Raw genomic sequence first — 20,055 nt, 5'->3', positions numbered from 1 at the left:
TGTTAGTTTGACATCACAGGCAGGAATAGATCCTTGTGGTGTTGGTTTTTTTTTTTTTGAAACGGACCTGATGAGAAACTAAGACTCAGTGGAAAGACCATTTAGCTAGATAAAGTGGGATGTTGCAAACCATAACAAGGAGTGTAAGAAGATAAAAATGCTTCCCAGGACACTTGTGCATTTGAGTGAAAGGAAATCACTGACTGATTAATTCTGTCTCAAGGGAGAAAAGGGAGTTATTTCTAAGAATTTGGCAATGTGATAGAGTAATTACATCTGTAAAATGGTACAGGAATGCTGTGTGTTAAGGTCTTTTAATTTCAAGATGATTATGTGATTCAGAGATTTTTATGAAGCTGTTACTAATAGGTTAGTTTAACTACTGACCCATTAGACTTTCTAATAAATACTCATTAATAGTTCTATAAATCAGTTAGTGGTTAAAACTAAGCCACACACCAGAAAGTATGTTATTTCTAAACTTAGTAATATAGGTTGCAAGGAAAAATTATTCTATTCCAGTGCAATTATCTTGCACTGGAGTTACTTCTCATCACAAATAAATTAACTCCTGACTTGTTAATGTGAAGGGAGTCAGGCAGTAGATTTAGGTCTGTAGTACCTCTGTGGGTGGTATATTTATAGTAAAGGGTGCAGAGTGGCAAATGCTGTTGTGTAATGGGTGGCATGAAGGTGCAGCTCATAACTCACCCTTCATTAGCGTGAGGGAGGCTATCTGAGCAATAAGTGATGCTTTGTCTCTCATTGCTGGCACGCTTGTTAGGCGTTTTGGAAGTTACAGGCTGGCAGACTGAGACTTGTCTGCAGTCAGATGATAAATACCATGTAGCCTCTGAGGCCTAAGTGGAGCCTATTTCCACTGATGCATTTTAATTCACCTCCCTGAGAGCCTCACAAAATAGGCCTGAATAAAAGGAACAATGAGAGAAGGTGAGTACAAACAAGAATGCACTTGCAGTGTTTGCAGGCATGATTAGTTTCTGCCATGTACAGCAGCACCGAGTCTGCTGTTCCTTGTGGGAAGGATTTTTGGAGTAGTTTTTAGCCCATCCTACAAATGCTGTAGGCTGGGGATTCCTCAGAGTCCTTATTCACCTTTCCCGTTGCATGTGTGCAGCTGCTGCACCAAAGGTGGGTTTAGCACTGGTGAGAGGTGGTTTGACAGCTCTGAGGATATGTTAAATCCACAGCCAAGCATGAGCACCAGTGGCTCTCAGTGCTCCAGCCCTGCAGGGTGGCCTCCAGTGGGATCAGGCTGCTGCCAACTGCTGCTTAATCCCTGCCCTTCCCGGGGCCATGAGCAAAACTGCTAATGGGTACCACTTGTAAAGGCTTTTTTGGATGTGTACCACCAAGCCTGAGCACCAGCTGCTCACAGCAGCTCCAGTGCTGCAGCTGAGGGGGAGGAATTGCTGCAGGGCTGAGCTGTGCTGGTGCCTCTGCTTTGGGGTGGAAGCTGTCAGTGCCAGCCCCTGAACATTCAGGCTCCTCTAGGCCACAACAACTGAACTAAACTGAGAGGGAAGCAAGAAAGCACTGAATTATCTCTAGAGATTTACCCAGAGTCAAAGAGAAGCTCTGCTACTGCCTAACTTCTGCTGAGATGCCTCTGAGGCTGTCTCACACCTCCAAAGATGCTCTGTGCTGGGGACAGTAGCACCAGGGGCAGGTCTGTGGCAGAGGTGTGGATATCCAGTGTCTCAGGTGTCTGAAAAATGTGTGGAGTAGGAGAGGGGTGTGCAGGAAAAGATGAGATAAATTGAGGGTAAAGAAATTGACCCCTGAGGTTGTGGTTTAAAGAGCCTTCTGTCTCTGCCTTTGATGCAAGGGAGATGAAGTACCCCTGAGACAAGCAGCAATATTCTCTTGGGATTTTCCCCAAGTTCCTTCCCAGCTGGTTGCCTTTTTCTGTTCCAACAGTGTTCCTGGCAGCACAGAAAAATGCTCAGGTCTGTTTCCAAAGGTGATATTCCCCCTCAGGCCCATAGATTTGTGTATCCTGTGCTAGTGGCTGTAAGCAGACCAGACCTATTTTAAATATAAAAATGTGGGGATTTGTTTTATGCTTGTTTGGGTTGTATTTCTTTTGCTCTGGATACTGGTTTTTAACTTCAGTTGTGCTCTGCTATTGCTGAGGTAACCTGGATTTCCTTCATTCTGAAGAGGAAGGTACCTGCATGTCAAATACCCATGACACATGAAGGGCAAGGGCAGAAATTTAGAATAAAACTACTTAATTGGAGCTTGGAATGGAGGTTAAGGGGGGAAAAGAAACCCTTGCATTTGACTTTTACTTCCATAATATTATTGACTTAAGAGCAAGATGAAAAGGCTTTACTATTCAAGGAGATCTCTTTTCCATAGTTAATTTGCTCCATTCAACAATAGTCTGTCTTTGCATCCACCTTACTTGACAAAGGTCAAGTAAAGAAAGAAGGGCAGAAATAATTAAAATGCACTCCACTGAGGAATAACACGTGATATTTTTTCCCCTGTAGCCAAGACAGAGATAAGTAATTATTTGTTGCACCTAAAATTTGACATATAAACATGGGGGGGGATCACATGTTTTTCTTGAATTTCCCATCTTTTATGCTTACAGATTCTCTAAGCTATGGTAAAGAGAAGGAAAAAGTAGCAGGGTCATATTCTTGTGTTTCACCATCCAGGCATATGGCTGAAGGCTCGTTTTTGGCAGGAGCTGCTAACCTATTCCCCTTTGCTTTTAATTTGTCCCTGCTAGTCACAAAATCAAAAAATGCAGCTGTTTCTTGCCTTTACTGCCTGCTGATTATTGCTCAGCTCTAGTTTTCCTCCTTATATTTGTGATGAGGCGTCTGTCTGTGCAGGGGTGGCTGAGGTAAGATGAACTTTATGGCGTCTGTGCCAGAACAAGTCAGCACACATTGGGCAGAACATCTGGCTGGAAAATACCTGTTTGCTGAAACACAAACTCTTTGTGTTGCATTGTGCTTTTGTAAGGATTTCTGACCATGGGGAGGTGGGCAGAGAGAGTACATGGACCATAAATTCTTCCAGAGATGTTGGAGAAATGCTTAATGACTCAGATGAAATTAAATGTTGGAACTCTCTCCTGGTGTTGCCAAGAAACAGATGCTCAGCAAAGGCTGAAGCAAGAATTCCCTTGAATACCTTCCTTCTTTCTGCTTTGGGCCTTCCTGAGGCAGAAGTTGTTTCTGGGTCACTGTGTCTGAAAACCAATAATGGATGGATTCATTCTTTTTCTACTTGTCCAGATTTTTCTTGAAATCTGTTACAGGGAATAATTTGTGTGTGTGTTCTGTTTATGAGGCTATAGAAGAAATAATTCTTGTTTGGAGAGGTGTTGAAGGCCAGTGTTGCTTGGAGCTAGGGGTAATCCCAGCTGACTTTGACAAAGTCAAAGGCTCAATATTTGAAAGATAAATAAATAATCTCCTGACTTGAAAGCACTGAGTTTTTAGGCACGCTGCTTGAGATGAATGAAGGATATGTTTACAGCAGCATGTTACCCCAAATATTACCAATAGGGATCTCTTAGAAGAAGACTTACACAAATACTTTGTGTTTACACTACTGTGTTCCCAGATAGAGCATAAGAAGTCTGGGTAAGGCTTGGGTTCGTTCTTCTTCTAAATACTTAAATCCACTCTCTGCATCAGTGACTTGTCACTCTGCTATCCAGAAGACAATGTAGTTCAATGTATTCCTTTACCAGTATTATTCAGGATTATGGTCTTGTTTTGGTCTTAATTTTGTCCAATTTCTCCTTCAGAGACAATGTATAAGGAAAATTGATTTATTCCTGCCTCTTATCTACAACACAGAGCATTTGACTTCCTCTGGGAGGCTGTTTTGCACTCCAATGGGTTTGTTATTTCAAGTCGGTAATTCCTGGTTTTTTTCCTCCTCATCACTCTCCACTAGAGCGTCTTATTCTGATGCAGTTAGGTTTGTCCAAGTGTCAAGCTAGAAGAACTTAAAGTAGTGATTCTCTTAGGTAACACTTGTGTAGGAGACAGGACTTTGATTCCTGTTTTCTAAATTGAGGGAACATCCTTCAGGAAACAAACACAACACTTGTGTGACCAAACCAGCACCTCTCTGCTGTGGTGGTGGAGGTTTTCCATAATTGGCTGGAACAATAATCTGCTGGACCTCTATGATCAGCCTTACCAGCTGCTTCAGTGGGAAAAAGCAGGGACCCTCTAGGTGACACTGAGGGAGTGAACCTCCTCAGAAAAGCTCCTCTGATAGCTGGAGATGGGCTCTGTGCTGAGATGTGAGGATCTAAAGCCTTCTGTACTAACAGGGTGTTTATTTTGCTTTCAGGTTGTTCTATCTTAGTTGTCACCTGCAATAGTGTGCTCTGGAGGTGAATGTGCAACAGATTTTATGTGGTCTGCCTTTTTCAGTCTCAGTGGATGGTCTCATTTGCAACTTGATGCTCTTTTCTTAGAAAGGCAACAAAACTAGACAGGTCTCTTATATCATTGTTTTTAAATGAGTTTTCCATTTTCTCCCACCTGCCTTTGGATCTTGGCCTTTGACCTGACAATATTGGCAGTACTTTCCAAGTGTCTTGTGTCCCTGATTTAAATATTTGGGTACTAAGCTAGTCTCCAAGTGTTTAAAGTGCATTAGTGGAAGATGTAAATCCAGTCAGTGGTGACTGTCCAGACCACAGTAAGCCATTAATTAATCCTAGTCAATGTATGAGGTGGTTTTCTGAAAATGGGGAGGGCTTGCAACATACCCTGTAGGTCATTAAACATTCTCAGACTGAAGATGAGAATCCAGAGGGGGAAAAGGGAGTGCTTGCTTTGGAACTGCTTCTTGGTAAATAACTGAAAGCACTTGAGTTAGAGATGAATGTCCAGCTTGGACACCAGGAGCTGTGTCAGTGATGCTCTGGTAGTGCCAGTGCAGTCTGTGGTGTGGTTCTTCCTCCCAGGATTCAGGTGGGATGTTCTGCCTGTAGCAGTAAGGACCAGATCTCGTGGTGTGCCTCAGGGCTCTCTGCTTTCTTGCTGAGCAGTGTACATGTGCCTGTAGGGAGCTGTGTTTCATGGGGAATGTGTTTTCTTATCTTCTGTATGCTGGTGAAGGGTCAAAAATGCTGTTAAGCAGAACTATACATATATTTGTGGATCTCTTAGAGCTGGGAGGAAAAGCGATGTTTGTATGTGCATGAGAGAGTGCTTAGTTGGCTTTAAAAATAGGTATTTCATTTCTTTGACTAATTCTAAGGGAAACTTGCTTTATTTCTCTCCCAACTCACCCTGGGGTGACATATACTTCAGATGTGATAATTTTATTTTATTCCTCAGCTTTGTTTCCCTGCTAGTCCTGGCCACGAGGAACGCCAAACGTAGAACTTTGTGTGAAACAGACCTAATGTAAAGGAGATTAAGCGACTCTTAAGCAAAAATCCAGGAATTCTAAGTCCTGCAGTGTGACCAACGTGTCAGCACGAGTGCTGCCAAAGCCACCCAGCGATACCAGGGCTGGAGGTGCTGCCTGCCAAAACCCCTGCTCCTGGTGAGGAACACGTGAGCTGCTTAACTCCTGGTGCCTGAAACCTCTCTCTGTTCCTGGCCCTTCCTTCAGAGCTTGTGAGTCACTTCCCCTCTCCTGTGAAGAGAAGTTCTTTGGAAAACAGCATCCCAGGGTGCCGTGTTTGTTGACTTCCATGGACTTTGAGAACAAAATCACTCCACGTACCTGCAGAGATGTTTTCCTCTTAACTGCTGACTCTGTACATTCTCCCTGGGTGTTGAAAGTCAGGCTGGTTTTCTTCTTATTGAGGTTTTGTTGGGGATGCAAACCCTCAGGACAAATGCAGCCTTTGGAGGTGCTGTGAACGCTCCTGGAGCGTGGTGCCCTCTCTGCTGTGGCACACACGGACTGCACAGCAGCATCTCCCTCCACCACACCTTGACAAGGACAAAGAGAGCTTTGCAGCCACCTTTTCCTGCAAGGTGAAGGTTGTCTGGACTGCTTGGAGGAGAGGATTAGCCATGATAATAGGCAAGCAGAAAGGAAGGGCAGTGTCACCCCCTCTGTGTTTTCAGCTTGCTTTGCCCATTGCCAGTAAAACGGGGACTTGCCCAGGAGGCAGTTTTGGTGTTGAAAAGCTCTGTGCCAACTCTTAGACTGAGAACTCCTGATGTGAATTCAAGCTCTCTGAGAATTGCAATGAAGGGTCAGACATATTTGAGTTTTTTCTCCCTCCATCCACTCAGGGGTTTTTTTTCCCCCTTTAAGGTAGAAAAGGCCCCCAGGGTTGTGCTTCCTCCACTTCCGAAACCCTTGGTAAGGATGTCTGTGAAGCGCCTGGTGCTCCCTAAACCCTTGGTAAGGATATCTGTGAAGTGCCTGGTGCTCCCTGCATACCAGGGGCTGTGAAGTTGCCTTGCTCCCATAGCAACCAGTGATGCTATCAACACAGGAGCAAGCAGATGTGGCAAGTGCTGTGTAGCCTCTCCCTAACCCAGGAGAGGGTCAGCAGCTCTGCCATCCCTCACCCAGTTCCCCTGCTGTACTGGGACTGGTGTGAGCCCTAGCATTGTGGTCTTGCTTGGAGCTTATCCACAGACTTTATGGATGTGTACACTAGCAGTCTGTTAGAGTTGTCTGTGTTTTATGTCCTTTGTTTTATGTCTTTTGTGCTAGCCTGAAATGCTGATGGTGCTCAGGAGCATTTTGTGTAATAACCACCAAGAGAGCATTGAAAACATCCCCCTGTGTGGGGGAAAATAGAGGATTTGAGAGTGTGTTTCCCTGAGAAAAGATAATTTATATGTGCTTGCCAGTGCTCTCTGCAGCTAAATAGCTTCTCGGTCTGATTCACCAGTATATTAAAGCTGTTCTTTAGCACTCTTAGAGTACAAAATGGCTTTATAGCAGATCAAGTAATCACTGGAGAGTGTCTCCTGGTGTTGGAGGACCTTATGCCTGGGACGGTTGTCATGGTAGCTCCAGCTGTCAGCATCAGACATAAACCCAGTGAGAGCCCCAGCATCAGTTTCTTCTTAGCATCACCTTCTTCTTGGGATTTTCATGTTGGTTTGGGCCTATGAGCTACCCTGACTTTTAGCAGGGACAGATACAGAGCTCAAGTAGACTCTGTAATCAAAAATGTTGTTTAAAAAACATGGAGTTTTTCTAATTTTAATTTTTTTTGTATGGAATGTTCCTTGAATGAATTGTAGAATTGGGTTAGTTATTTCAAATTTACTGCATAAGTTTCCATTTTAAATTGCAATAGCTAATCATTAAAACTAAATTATCACTCCAGGTTTGAAAGCAATTTAGTTGTATGTATATTTTCACTTCTCTAAATGTGTGTGTACTTATTTTTATATAGAGAAGTATTAATTTTCATAATGACTGTACTAAGTCTGAGAGCCATTCTGGTGAGGGGGATTAAATTTGATTTGCAGGCTTGAGCTCAGTCAGTACTGCACGGAAACAGAACCCAGGTGCTCCTCTTCATTTTGCTCTGCTTCCACAACACTGCTGCTTTTAACTATGAATTCTTAAATATGTTGTCTAGTTGATGTGAGTAACATTCCTTGTACACAGGGAATTCACATCATGTGAACAGTCAGAGGCAACGTGGAACAGGTCTTGGCAAGGCTGAGACCATTGCAATATTGGAAGACTGAAGAATCTTGATGTGCATCTTGGATGTAGCAGAAGATCCACTGTGGAGGGCTTTTTATTTCTTTTAAGCAGCAGTATAAGGCATTTTATTCCTACAGCTCGGCATTTTTTCCCCCAGACTGCACACCACAGGCATTCTCACCCCCAATATAAATCCAGCAGACTATCACTTAGAGTACTGTTTATTAGTTTCTAAAATCAGTCAGTAACAGCATTCTCCTTCTCATAAAGTTCAGTAAATGACTCTTTTTAGACAGAAAAGGTCTTAAATTTTGACTGGGATGCATGACTGATAAAGGCTTAGTAAATTAAAATCTGTGACAAGCACCAGCGCTTTATTTTTAACTGAGGGAAAATTGTTCTTGTAGATGCTTCTCTCCATGCCTTAATTTTGAGCTCTGCAATATTTATTGGCTATGACATTGAAGAATAGCCACACCTTCCTCTTTGCTGTGTTTTTAAGTGCAAGGATGAGGGTGTGTGTGAGCAGCACAGTTATTACAGCAGCTCCTCCAGAAGAGGTAATGGTGTGTGGTCCTCTGGCTCAAGGCATTAATTCAAGGTGCAGCCCATTGCATTCTCTGCAGCCATCACGTGTTCCTGCTGGGATACACAGCCAGGAGTGGCTCAACCCAGCAGGATCAGGCTTTGGGCTGGGTTGGCTGTTGCTGAAAGCCCCCAGGCTGCTTGCCTTTTCTCAAACACACCTGTCATTTGATTTGAAGTGGTTTTTTTATGTCTGTTTTGTGGTGGTTTTTTTTTTTTTTTCTTTCTCAAGACTGCAGACAAAAAGAAATCTCAGTATTTTTGTTGCTGTGGATATTGACATTTGTAGTTTTTATTTTGACTTACCTTGGTGGTGAGACAGTCCCCAAAACAGTAGAACTACCAGCAAAAATGTTTCTAACCTCTACAAAGCAACATTCGAAGGACATACAGCCTTTTCTGTTTCTGGGGAAAAGCTGACTTTCCCAAACACCACTCAATGCTTTTTCTCTCCCCTGCTCCTAAAAGTCCTGAGCAAATACTGGTTTGACTGCATGCTAAATCTCTCACTATACTTTAATTCACTTCAAGCTTCATTTACTGTTTTAATACAAGCTTAGGCCCAGTAGGGACCAAGAGTTCCTTGGTATTTTTAGAGTAGTTTCTACTCATACAATGACTGGTCATGTTTTGTCCTCTTGAAGCCACCAATTTTGAGCCATTCTCCTCTTATGTGAAGAGCAGGAATGAGAGCTGAGGAGACAGAAGAGAGTTCTAAACCATCTGCTGTGGCCCCTGGGGACACCCAGGAGCCTGCATGGCTCAAAGAGCAATTTCAGAGCTGATTGACCTCTCCTTTCCCAGTGTGCCTGTGGGTCTTGGGAAGCAGTTAAATCACAGGGTAATTTATTCATCCACACTCCCCTTGACACCTCTTTTCACCATTCCATCTGTTTTCTGGTGGGTAGAGAGGAGAAAAGTGATGTGGTGGGACTGTAGGACCGTTGAGAATAGGACCCATTTTATTTATACCTCCAAAAGTGCAGCAGAGGGAAGCTGGACTTAACCTGATCCTGAATTTGTTTCTAGAGCTGCTGAACTGGTGTTCCTTGAGTTTGTTGTTGCAGCTCCGGCTCTGTGGCTTTCCAGGCAGTGCTTTTTCCTCCACCTGAAGCAAAGTTGAGTTTCTAGTGCTCACAATGGCAATCCTGACTGCCCAAACTTTCAGCTTCTAGGCCTGTTAAATCTGAAGAATTCAACATCTGAAGGTTATTTCCCACCTGGTTTTGTCAGCTGATGCTTTGCTTTTTGAGGTCAAGTGATCTTGTATGCAGACAAAGCGTGGAGTTATTTTTCAGATTCTCTTCTGTTTCTTGAGCACAGGACAGCACTGATAGAGCCAGGCAGAGATGTTACTGGGCAATGAGTTAATGTGGCCATGATTTAGTGGTGGCCCTGGAAGTGTTTGGTTGATGGTTGGCCTCAATGGTCTTGGAGGTCTTTTCCAACCTAAACACTTCCAGGATTCTTTAAGAAGTCTACTCTGACCTAAAGATTTCTGAGGTGTAATCTTTAACCAATTGGGAGGGAAAGGCAAAGCCTGGCCTATCTCCTTCCTTTAATATTATCTTCTTAAGCCTGACATTTACTTCATTCATCATAACTGCACAGGCTGAATAATAAATTAAGCTGGTTTTAACTGCTAGCACATTAATAACATCATTATTTACTTGTATATCTACATAAAGAAAAGCTAGCAGTACTGGCTTGAGATCCTTTTGTGCATTGAATTGTACCTGAACTGAATATTATGGGTTTGGTTAGTCCTATAAAAAATAATTTTCCAGTTATCTATGTATCCACACACTTAGAGTTGAAAAAAAGCCTTAAAATTAATAATTACCAGCTCAAATATTTGTAGAAGGCAAACATCCGAGGCAACTCCTCCAGCAGTACTGCTGACTGGAATTGAAAAATGTGTTCTTAGGTTGCCATTTACCTCCCAAGGATTTGCTTGGGCTTGTTCCTCCCTTCCCTGACACTTGTTTGCAGTCTACCTCTGCATCCTGTCCCTGGGTGGCATTTGTACCTGCAGAACAAATTCCCTGGCTGATATGAGGCTTACTTTAATGTCACCTGCCTTCTTTTCCATAATTTCCTTTGGCATTGCCCTTAATCTAGAAGAAATCTTCAAGGCTGGCAGTTGCTCTTGAAAAATGAAAGATGGAAATGTTGTAACCTGACAGAATTAATACTCAGTGTGTTGCTTTACTACCAGCACAAATCACTAAGCTGCTCAAATCTTGTGTTGGTGGGAAAGCACATTGGACAAAGAAGAAGAAAAAATGAAATAAATTTCACATGTGTAAAAGTTTCATGTGTTTTAATGAAAATGTAGTAGTAATACTGTTTAACTAGGAGCTGTATCAAGGAGGATTAAATTGCTGAAATAAAGTATTTCTGATAAAATGCATGCAGTGTTAAGGGAAATCCAAATGAATGCGTGCACATGTGTTACTCCTTAAATGCTTTCTAGGGTTGTTTTTAATGAGACTTTTGTCATGGCTAATGCAGAGAAATTTGGAGCCACTTCTTCCCTCTTATCAAGCTGTGGGCCTGAAATGTGCCAGCTGAGGTGTGGTTCATCGTATAATAAATGTTGGCACTTGATTTCCACTCTGATAATTTTACAGCCTGCTTTGTTTGACAAGTCCGTCATGTGTTTGTTTTGTTATTGCAGTTTCACAAGCTACAAATGAGGCTCAGTGCTGACCAAGCCATGCTGAAACAAGAACAAGGGGAGAACCAGTGCTGGGATCAGCAAGTTGCCAGTCTGGCAGCTGAGTTTATGGCTCTGCAGAAAAGGGTAAGATCGATATAGAGGGATAATAGAGGCTGTTGGAGTGCCTGAGCCTTGGGAGCAGGTGAAACCATGGATTTTAATGCAGTTGAGGTTTTGCATGGGCACGTTGTACTCTGCATGCCTCAGAACATAATTCACTGTGTGAGGAACGTTGCAGTGCTGTTTGCTTGGAGATATTGTGGAAAGATAACCTGGTGTTCTCAGCCACACAAGGCTCTGGAAAGCTTCCAAATGCAACAGTGCTGTAACTGCCTGGCTTCGCTGGACCCAGAATAACCCACAGGGGACCTGGGGGAGCTACTCTGGGTTTGGGGCTTTTTTCCTTTTAAAGGGAGTTGAAGTCTGATACAGTTGCATGCTTTAAAGGGAGATTATTGAGGAGTTATTTAAAATGTGGGAGGTGCTTGACCTTTTCAAGGCAAAAGGCTTTTGTTGGAGGCAATAAGACATGCCCTGCTCTTTATGATTACTGCTCCAATAAATTGCATTCTGGTAGATTTTACACATGAACAGAGTAATACATTTTTTGGAACAGTGTAAATCTATGCAAACAGTGTGCCTAAATTTTCAGTAGTTGCACATGGATGCCTATAGCTTTTATATCTCTTGACACAGATGAGCTGTGTTGAAATGTATGAAACCTGGCTGAGTTGCATTATGTGTCAGTAATTATCCCCCACCTCCAAACAAGACTGGTTTTGGTTGGATTAGTGCATGGATAGGGCATGCTGTGTGTGGAATCCTTAAGGTCCAAAAGGAGGAAATATTACTCAGTTCAGGGTTCTTCTGTAGTTCTCTCCTTGAGGATCCATTGATGACTGCAAGTGAAGGTTGGGCTTAGCTCCACATGCTGGCCCTGGGGTCAGGCTGCAGGACTGGGCCAAGCAGCAAGAGGCTGTGAATTCTCCATGCTGTGTCTCTGGACTCAGAGCACCAATAGGCAGTCAGAGTCAAATGCTCAATATTGAATTTTTCAGTGCACAGAGGAAGAGCCAAAGGCTGCTCTTCTCCTGTTCAGCAATCTAAACTTGTTGTACTCCTGCAGCTTGTTTGGCTTGTGTCAAGCATCCATGTAGACTCTGAAACAAAACTATTTTCCAGGCTTTTTTTTAAAGTAGCACATGCAAGGGAAGGTAGAGGGGCTGGTGGGAAATCTTGACTGCATGTGGTCTTAACGTTTAACTCCTAAAACATGTAGATCAAGCATTGGAAGCAGGAGTCGTCAACTTGGGTCAAGTATGTAACTGCCTGTATTAAAAGGCCAGGACCGACTTAATCCTAAATTCCCTTGCCAAAAAGTTAAGAATCAAGTTGTTCTTAGATGGGTGTTTGTCTTCCTCCTGTAACCAATGTTGCTGGAACAACCTATTCTAACTTAAAATTCCTGGAGCTTTCTCTATCTTCTCATTAGTCATTGGAATGATAAATGTGGCACGTCATTTCACAGACACCTGTTGTAGTGTAAGAGAATAATTTCATTCTCTGTGGGGTTTTCCTTTTGTCTGTAGAGGGTGCTTAAATGCTGAGAGGGTTCAAGGAGATGTTTGTCCTTGGAGTCTGTAGCCGGGTGAGGATATCCTCTGGAGGAGGTAGCTGAGGATGTTGTCCTCCTTGTTTGGATGCATAAAATGCTTAAAGTGAGGCTGTGCAAAACCTGCCTTCTGTTTAAAAGTGGGTTAAAACCCTAATGAATGTAATTTAAAGGATACCTTTTATCTTGGTCCAGACAAGATCAAAGCCAAATTACATTAGTATTTGTGGAACAAATGAGGTTATGTTTGTCTCTTTGGAGGCAATAATGGAACTGAAAAACAGCTTTTGAGCCTGTTGGACTAAAATTTTCTGCTCAGGGTATTGAGTCCCACATGAATAGTGCTGTGCTGCACATACTGGAATTTTGTAGAGTAAGGTAGAAATTAAGAGGGTGATCATTAAACATCTTTATTTTAAACTAAGATCTGTCTGGCAACCCAGAAAAATGTAGTCAGGTAAATGGCAAAAGGATGGTAGCAATTACCTTGACCTTGGTGTAAGCTTACTGCACCTGTTTGTTAAATAATAAAAAAATCCTTCATCAAAAATGCCTGAAGTACTCCCAGTACCTAAAAATGTTTGTGTGCTTTTTAAAAAATGCATTTTCAGTAGTAATGTGATGTTTGCACAGTCATAGGGTTTTGGCTGCCTGTGTTTACAAGCACAGCCCTTTAGCAGTGAGGCTGCACTCTCAGTTCAGGACAAGCTGCACCCTGGATCCCATCAAGCCTGATGTCATTATGCTTGTTGAATAGCTGGGAAATGGGACCTCCACTGCTGAGAAATGCTTAAATGTTCCAACTAGAGTAGGTCAGAGTGCAGGAGAACAATCTGAGCTCCCTCCATCCTGAGGGTGATGCTGAGGCACACCTGCTTCCTGAGTTTTGCTAGCAACCCCAGAAATAACAGGCAGATCTCTGCTGCTCAGCTTGGATGGAGTAGTAACTTATTAAAAGGCAGATGTGCTCATCAAAATGTCATGCAGAGGCTATTGAGGAAAGTATCAAGACAAAGGAATAATTTCCACTAGTTTTCTGTGTGGGGCCTTCAACTTAAGGGATGAATGTTCAGAGAACTGTGATACCAGTAGTGTTTGTGAATTTGTGTGCTTGGTGTTTTCAAGGATGGCTCTGCTCTCCTTTGGTAGGGAATATTTTGTTTTCCTGCAAGTAGAGCAGTACTTTGTCTCAGGAGCTGCTGTTTGATTGTACAAACATGGAATGGTTTGGGTTGGAAGGGGCCTTAAAGATCATCCAATTCCAACCCCTCTTACCATGGGCAGGGACACCTTCCACTGTCCCAGGTTGTTCAGAGCCCCATCCAGCCTGGCCTTGGACACTGCCAGGGATCCAGGGACAGCCACAGCTGCTCTGGGCACCCTGTGCCAGGGCCTCACCATCCTCACAGGGAACAATTTCTTCCTGATATCCCACCTAAACTTTCTCTCTGTCAGTGTGAAGCCATTCTCCCTTGTCACTCCAGGCCCTTGTCAAGAGTCTCTCTCTATCTTTCCTGTGGGCTCCCTTCATGCACTGCAAGGCCACAGTGAGGTCACCCCAAAGCCTTCTCTTCTCCAGGCTGAACAATCCCAATTCTCTCAGTTCCCAGTTCTCTCTTCTTCCCCATCTTTCCTCACAATAGAGGTGTATGAAGAACAGATACAGAAGCAGTTTCTTGTGGAAAGACAGCAAACTCTCAATTTCAAAGACCTTCAAACTCAGACTTGGAAAAATATCTGCCTGGTAGACACTGTCAGAAACACCCCTCAGAGTTTGTGGTCAGACAGTGGCACCTCTGGTGTTATCTTTCCTTCTGGAGGAGAGATTAGAGAGAACTTTATTCTTGCTCTGCAAATTCCTGCTTCCAGGGGCACCCAGCAGCAAGGAAAGGAAGTGGATCCTGAGAAATCCATCTGAGCCTTGTCCTGGAGCCTGTGGGTGTTGATGAGTTTTGGCTCAGGAGATGAGGATCCAGCTCCCCAGGGGATGTTTGTTAACACAGCAAAAAAAGAGCTGCAAGAAAGACATGGTGTGCAGAGAGAAGGGCTCTGGGGCTCTTAGGTAATGTCTGTTTAAGGCAAAATAAATAAGACTTGTAGGAGACTTGAAAAACTGCACTGACAAGTTTTGCCAGTGATTAGAGAATTTTTAGCTAAATTATACTGTGAAGAGTAAGTTCATAAAAAGAGGAAGTGAGATTTGCCCAGATGCTCTCAAAAGTTAACTTTGAGTCTTCTGATTGCATCTTAACTTGATTCAGTAAGTGATATAACCCCATGCTTGAGATTCTCTGAAAATAATATTTTCAACTCTGAGAAGCAAGAGATTGCCAAAATAATTAAATCTAAATGATGTTTTAATGAATATATAATGGAATCAGGGAAAATAATTTTATGAAGCAGTGTTTAGAGCAGAACTGCCCAAACAATCCAGCAATGACTTAAAAAGCAAGGATAAGAATGTTCTAAGTCAGCATAGCAGAAGTTAGACTATTTTTGAATTAGGATAAAGACTGTTCTCATGGGTAAAGGATTGTGCTAGGTCAGAGTACTGTGCAGTGTGTGGTGAAATACCCCAAAGATGCTCTGATATCACGGTGTGCTCCATCACCTGGGTCAGTTTTTGGCCAAAAATGTGTTGTAGGCATCACAGTAGGTGCATATATCTTGATGTATGGCAAGCAAGCCCATCAGCTCTCTGGAATGGATTTCTTCTTCCTCTACATTTTGCCTCTGGAGACAACCACATTTTATACAGTTCTGGCAAAACCACAAGGCTTCTAAAGCAAAAGACACTTTGTATGGTTTAATGTAAGTATTGAAATAATAACTTAGGTGTTTGTAGCTGGGAAAAGTTTGTGTTTTTTTTTTTTAACTGGAGTTTCATCTCCTTTGTAGCTGGGGGATTTTTTTTTTAACAGGCATTTCACCTCCTTACTTAATGAAGAAGCATGAAATCCCAGTAAAACTTCTGAAACGATTCCGACTCCATAAAGTCGGGGAAATACAAAAGCAGCCTTTCTCAGGGTATCCTGTTACTCTAATCAGCCAGAAGAGGATGGGGTATTTCATGAGCAAAAGCAGGTTGTAAGACTTAAATCCCAGGCTGGTTTTGGATCTTTGTTTCTATTGTAGCTGAGCTCATTTGCCCTTACTAAATATAAGCTAATATAGGTGGTGCTAAAACTTTTCTGGGTGTATTTGTGACATTTTGAAGTTTATTTGCTCTTAAATTTGTATTTTGGAGTCTGAAGTCAAACAGTCCTCACAAGTGCCAAAAACTTTCCTTTAGGACATGGACACTTGGTAGACCTTATCTGCACTGCTCTGGCAGGTTTGGTGTGTGTGAGATCTTCTTGCTGCTCTGCATTTCTTTCCCTGCCCTAGGTTTGGTTCTTGGCGGTAGACAGCCACAGTTGTTTTGTGGTCTGACAGCTCCATGTATGTGAGGAGTTGATGTCTGACGTTAATTTTGGTGAATTTGTTTTGTGAATTGTCTGTGTACACTTTCGCTCTTTTGTGGCATCATTCCGCTTGTGTATTTCTGCATCCTCTTGTAAAGCCTGTTTGAGCCCCATAGAGCAGCAGAGTCACCCTAGTGAGACCCAAAGGTTCTGGCAGCTCCTGCAGGATCTGCCAGTGGCATTTTCAGCCCCCCAGGTTTGCATTTGGTGTGAACAGACCTGCACCAGGATGAGGATGGGGGACAAAGCAGGCTCACTGTTGCACCAGAGTTCCCAGGAGCAGAAGGAAAAAGCAGCGGCACCCCTAAGAGAAGCTCCTCTTCAGGAGTGCCCAGGGCTTTACCAAGGAATAATCCCTTCTTCTTTGAGGACTGTCCTGGAGATTTTAGCCAGGCAAGCCACTGGCAGGCAGTGCAGTCACCATGGAGCTGGTTTGTGAGTGCTGGGATGCTGTGGAATGCACAGAGGCAGGAATGGGTGCACAGCCATTGCTGATGGTTGTGTCATGGTAGTCTAGATGCAGTTAAGATATGATTTGCAATTGCTTTGTTCCATTTGGCACACTGTAACTTGGGTGTTACCTCTTGGCTTTTCAAGGTGAGCTCCTACCCCACATCATCTGACCTTTTCTGAATGCTAAACTGTCTCCAAAAATTATTACTAGTGTGCCATAACTACATCAGCTTCTTAATTATTGTTATAGGCAGGATTTGCCCACCCCTTCAAACAGTTCCAAGGATGCTCTGGCCTCCTCCCTCTCCAGGGCTGTGATATTATATATTAATAATGACAAAGCAGGAGCAAGTCTCAGATGCAGATGTTCTCCTGTATCTTAGCAGGACTGCTTCCTGTACCTGCCACTCCAAATAAAGACCAGGCTCAAATGATGCTCTAGAAATGAGACACAGCAGCAAGGAAACCTGCAGCATAAAACTCTGAGTAGCTGGCAGAATGAGTGAAATGCACAGCACATGTCCTGTGTGACATGGGATGACAAATGCAATCCTCTTTAGGACTAAACAAGAGGATGCATGTCATGGAAATGCAGTGGCTGTGTCTTGCTGTGGGTTTCTTTTTCCAGCAGCAAAATGCATTGCAATAACCCAGCAATTTAGCCTGAGTCACAAAAATTCTTTTTTTTTTTCTTTTGTGCTGATTTTCTTCTAAGTTGTGCTTAGGAACTGAGTTCTTCTGCTGTGATTGCAGTGAGTGGTAGAAATGGGACATCACTGGTGTGAGATGCTGCAGTGCGCTAAGAAGCGATGAAGGAAAGACCTCACAGTAGAGTTTGGATTGCAGAGCAAGTCAATATATCCATCTGTGTTCATAGCAATTTTACTAGTGAGGAACTGAAAATTCCAGGGACCTAACTTTACCTTGTGAAAATTTAGCAGCTTGATCTCTTTGTGGCTTGCCTGTCTTACTGGCAGACACAAATGCTTGGATGGAATATTGGAACTAGTCTGAATTAACAAGAAAATCTTTCAGGAAGGGCTCAGACCACAGCCTCAGCAATACCATTGTTTTCCTGTGTCTCTTTCCTCTGCAGGGGCTGTTGGTGTAGCCTTGACTTCCTTTATCTGCTACAGAGTTGAGCTAATTTGTTGCAGGTCAAGACCAATAAGTCTCTTTGTTTCACTGCTCTTCTCTCTGTGGACAAGAGAGATGGGAGGACAGCTTGGGGGAGGCTTGGTTACACCCTGCTTCTTGATCAGGGCATGTGGTGAAAGGCTTTATGAAAGGAGGTAATGATTTTTCTCTTTTGGAATGGATGAGAAAAAGAAGAAAGACAAATCATTGTGATTCTGCTAAGCCATGAGCAATGGACAAGGCAGGAGTTTCTTCCATTTGTCTTTTTGAACAATGATATGAATAAAGCAAGAAGTCAGTAGCTTCTTCAGCAATGCTCTGCCCATCCCTGTTCACACTCCCCCACCTCTGCTGCCTAATATCACTTGTATTTCCCATAATGCTGCTATGAGTGATGTCTCAAAGGCCTGCTCAGAGCTGAAGAGTTTAATTTTCAAATGCTCTGTTCCATGGGTGGTGTTCCTGTCTGGCTCTGCCAGCCCCCAGAATATGTGGCACCCATTGCTGCAGCTGTGGCCTTTTCTTCAACAGACCAGTGCCACTATGATTGCTATTTCTGCCTGACTAAGGGATTTGGATTTTAAAATAATATCATGGGAGGAATCCCAGTTAGCTAAATGCATTTCATTGACACTGATTATCTGGGACTAGGTCTGTGGTGATAAATTTGCCATGGAAGTTGCTCCTGGGTTAGTGGAGCCCATGAGACATTGCTGAGTGCAGGCTCCTAGCACTTCCTACTCCTTTTGTGTATTGGAGGGCAAACTTTAGGGGAGGTGCAAAGAGTGATGAGACCTGCCAGGAATTTTTTAATAAAGTTTTTTGGCAAAAGATGGGGTCCTGCCAAGATATGTTTTTTGTTTGCAGCACGTTACTTTGAGGCTGCTGACAGCATTTCCACTTCCAGAACTGATGGAGAGTGTTCAATTTAGTGAAAAATCTGATTTTTCTGATGAATTAGAAGTGCCTGCCTGCATGTACATGCACATGCATGTTCTTGTGTGTACAAGCTGCATTTCCCAGCTGTAATGAATGCAGTTCTTGTCTGTTTGGTTGTGTGGAATCCTTTTTAGTGATACCTTTACTCTTCCTCTTCTGTAATGAAATCTGTAGCTCTGAGAAGGGCACATGAAGAAATACAGGTTTATATTTCTAGGATACCGCTCAAAATGCTCCTTCTAACAAAACTTCTGACTTTAAGTCATCTAGTGTATCTAGATTTGGAAAGACAGGTGTCTGCTAAGGAAGGCAGGAGCCTCCCCTGAAATGGAAAATGTAAAACCCCTCCCTCCCAACTGCCATAAATTTGAAATTAAGGGGGCGTCTCAGGCAAAAATATGGGAGCAGGAATAACAGATCTTTATGAGGGAAGAAAATAAAATAATTTATGCAGTAAACTAAAACAACACTGACAGAGTCAGAACACAACCTGACACCCTGCTGGTCAGGGTGTTGGTAGCAGTCCAATTGGAATTGTGGCTGCAGCCCTCCTGGAGTGTCAGGTGTGGTTCTGCAGGAGCAGGGATCCTGTAGAAGGGTGTAGTCTTTCTCTGAAACTCCAGTGGAAGGGGCAGCTGCTGTTCCTCTGGGAAATCCATTGGAGAAGCTGTGCTGGTGCTCTGGAATCTCCAGATTATATCCAGTTAGGAATGCTTGGCTCTTCCCTCTGGGCAGAGCATCTCATAGTGGGATGCTGTAGTTCTCATCAGCCATGCAGGGACATTCAATAGCCTGTTATCAGCAGGTGTCTCCCCAGAGGGAGGAGTGGTTGTGGAAGAGATAAGGAAAACTGCCCACTTAACAGATGACAGCTGCCATACAGATGGCAAATGGAATACAATTTGCTTGGCAATCCAGGACACAGTGGCAGTGCTTGTTGCTGAGAAATATGACCTCAGATAAGAGAGGGGAGATAAACATGAGTTGAAAAGCAATATTTGTGATCCTGTTGGGAAGCTTGTAATATGATTTCTGAATTCAGTGGCTGCCAAATATTTTAAAGTGCCTTTCATTAATTTATAAAGCATCACCTTCTACTATGAAGAACTGACCAAGTAAGAAGTCAGGGACTTCAAATCAGAGACTTCTGCTTGGAAGGGAAATATTTACCTGGAGTTGGAATGATTGTGGTACTACAGTCCTGGGATTTGTCAGCCATGGTGTGCTCCAGCCCCTTTGGAATATGCTGTTCTCACCTTTATTTGTGCTGAGTAAGGTGTTTTAATCTCAGTAAGGTTTGCTACTGCAGACCTTGCATGAAAATTACAGAATTAAGCTCCCTCTCTAGCATGCACATACTCAAGGATATTCTGCCTTTGGGTTGAATAATTGCTCACTTTAAATGTTATATATGCATTTGTGGTGAGTGTGTACATATGGGGGTGGGAGGGAAGAATGGGCAGGCAAAAGATGTAATTATTCAACTGAAGCCT

General features: G+C 43.1%; 1 long non-coding RNA gene across 1 annotated transcript in view; it reads left to right on the top strand.

The window, feature by feature from the left end:
* The window catches only part of LOC113458707 (uncharacterized), a 226,239-nt gene that overhangs the window by 57,202 nt on the left and 148,982 nt on the right, over positions 1 to 20,055 (top strand). Inside the window, exon 2 of the long non-coding RNA XR_012579946.1 lies at positions 10,916 to 11,041. This is a non-coding gene — a long non-coding RNA (uncharacterized LOC113458707). The remainder of the gene's footprint in view (positions 1 to 10,915; positions 11,042 to 20,055) is intronic.

The sequence above is a fragment of the Zonotrichia albicollis genome, chromosome 4 (genome assembly GCF_047830755.1).
Source record: "Zonotrichia albicollis isolate bZonAlb1 chromosome 4, bZonAlb1.hap1, whole genome shotgun sequence".
Classification (NCBI taxonomy): domain Eukaryota; kingdom Metazoa; phylum Chordata; class Aves; order Passeriformes; family Passerellidae; genus Zonotrichia; species Zonotrichia albicollis.
Note: the sequence above shows the minus strand (reverse complement) of the source record. Positions and strands in the feature narration are given on the sequence as shown.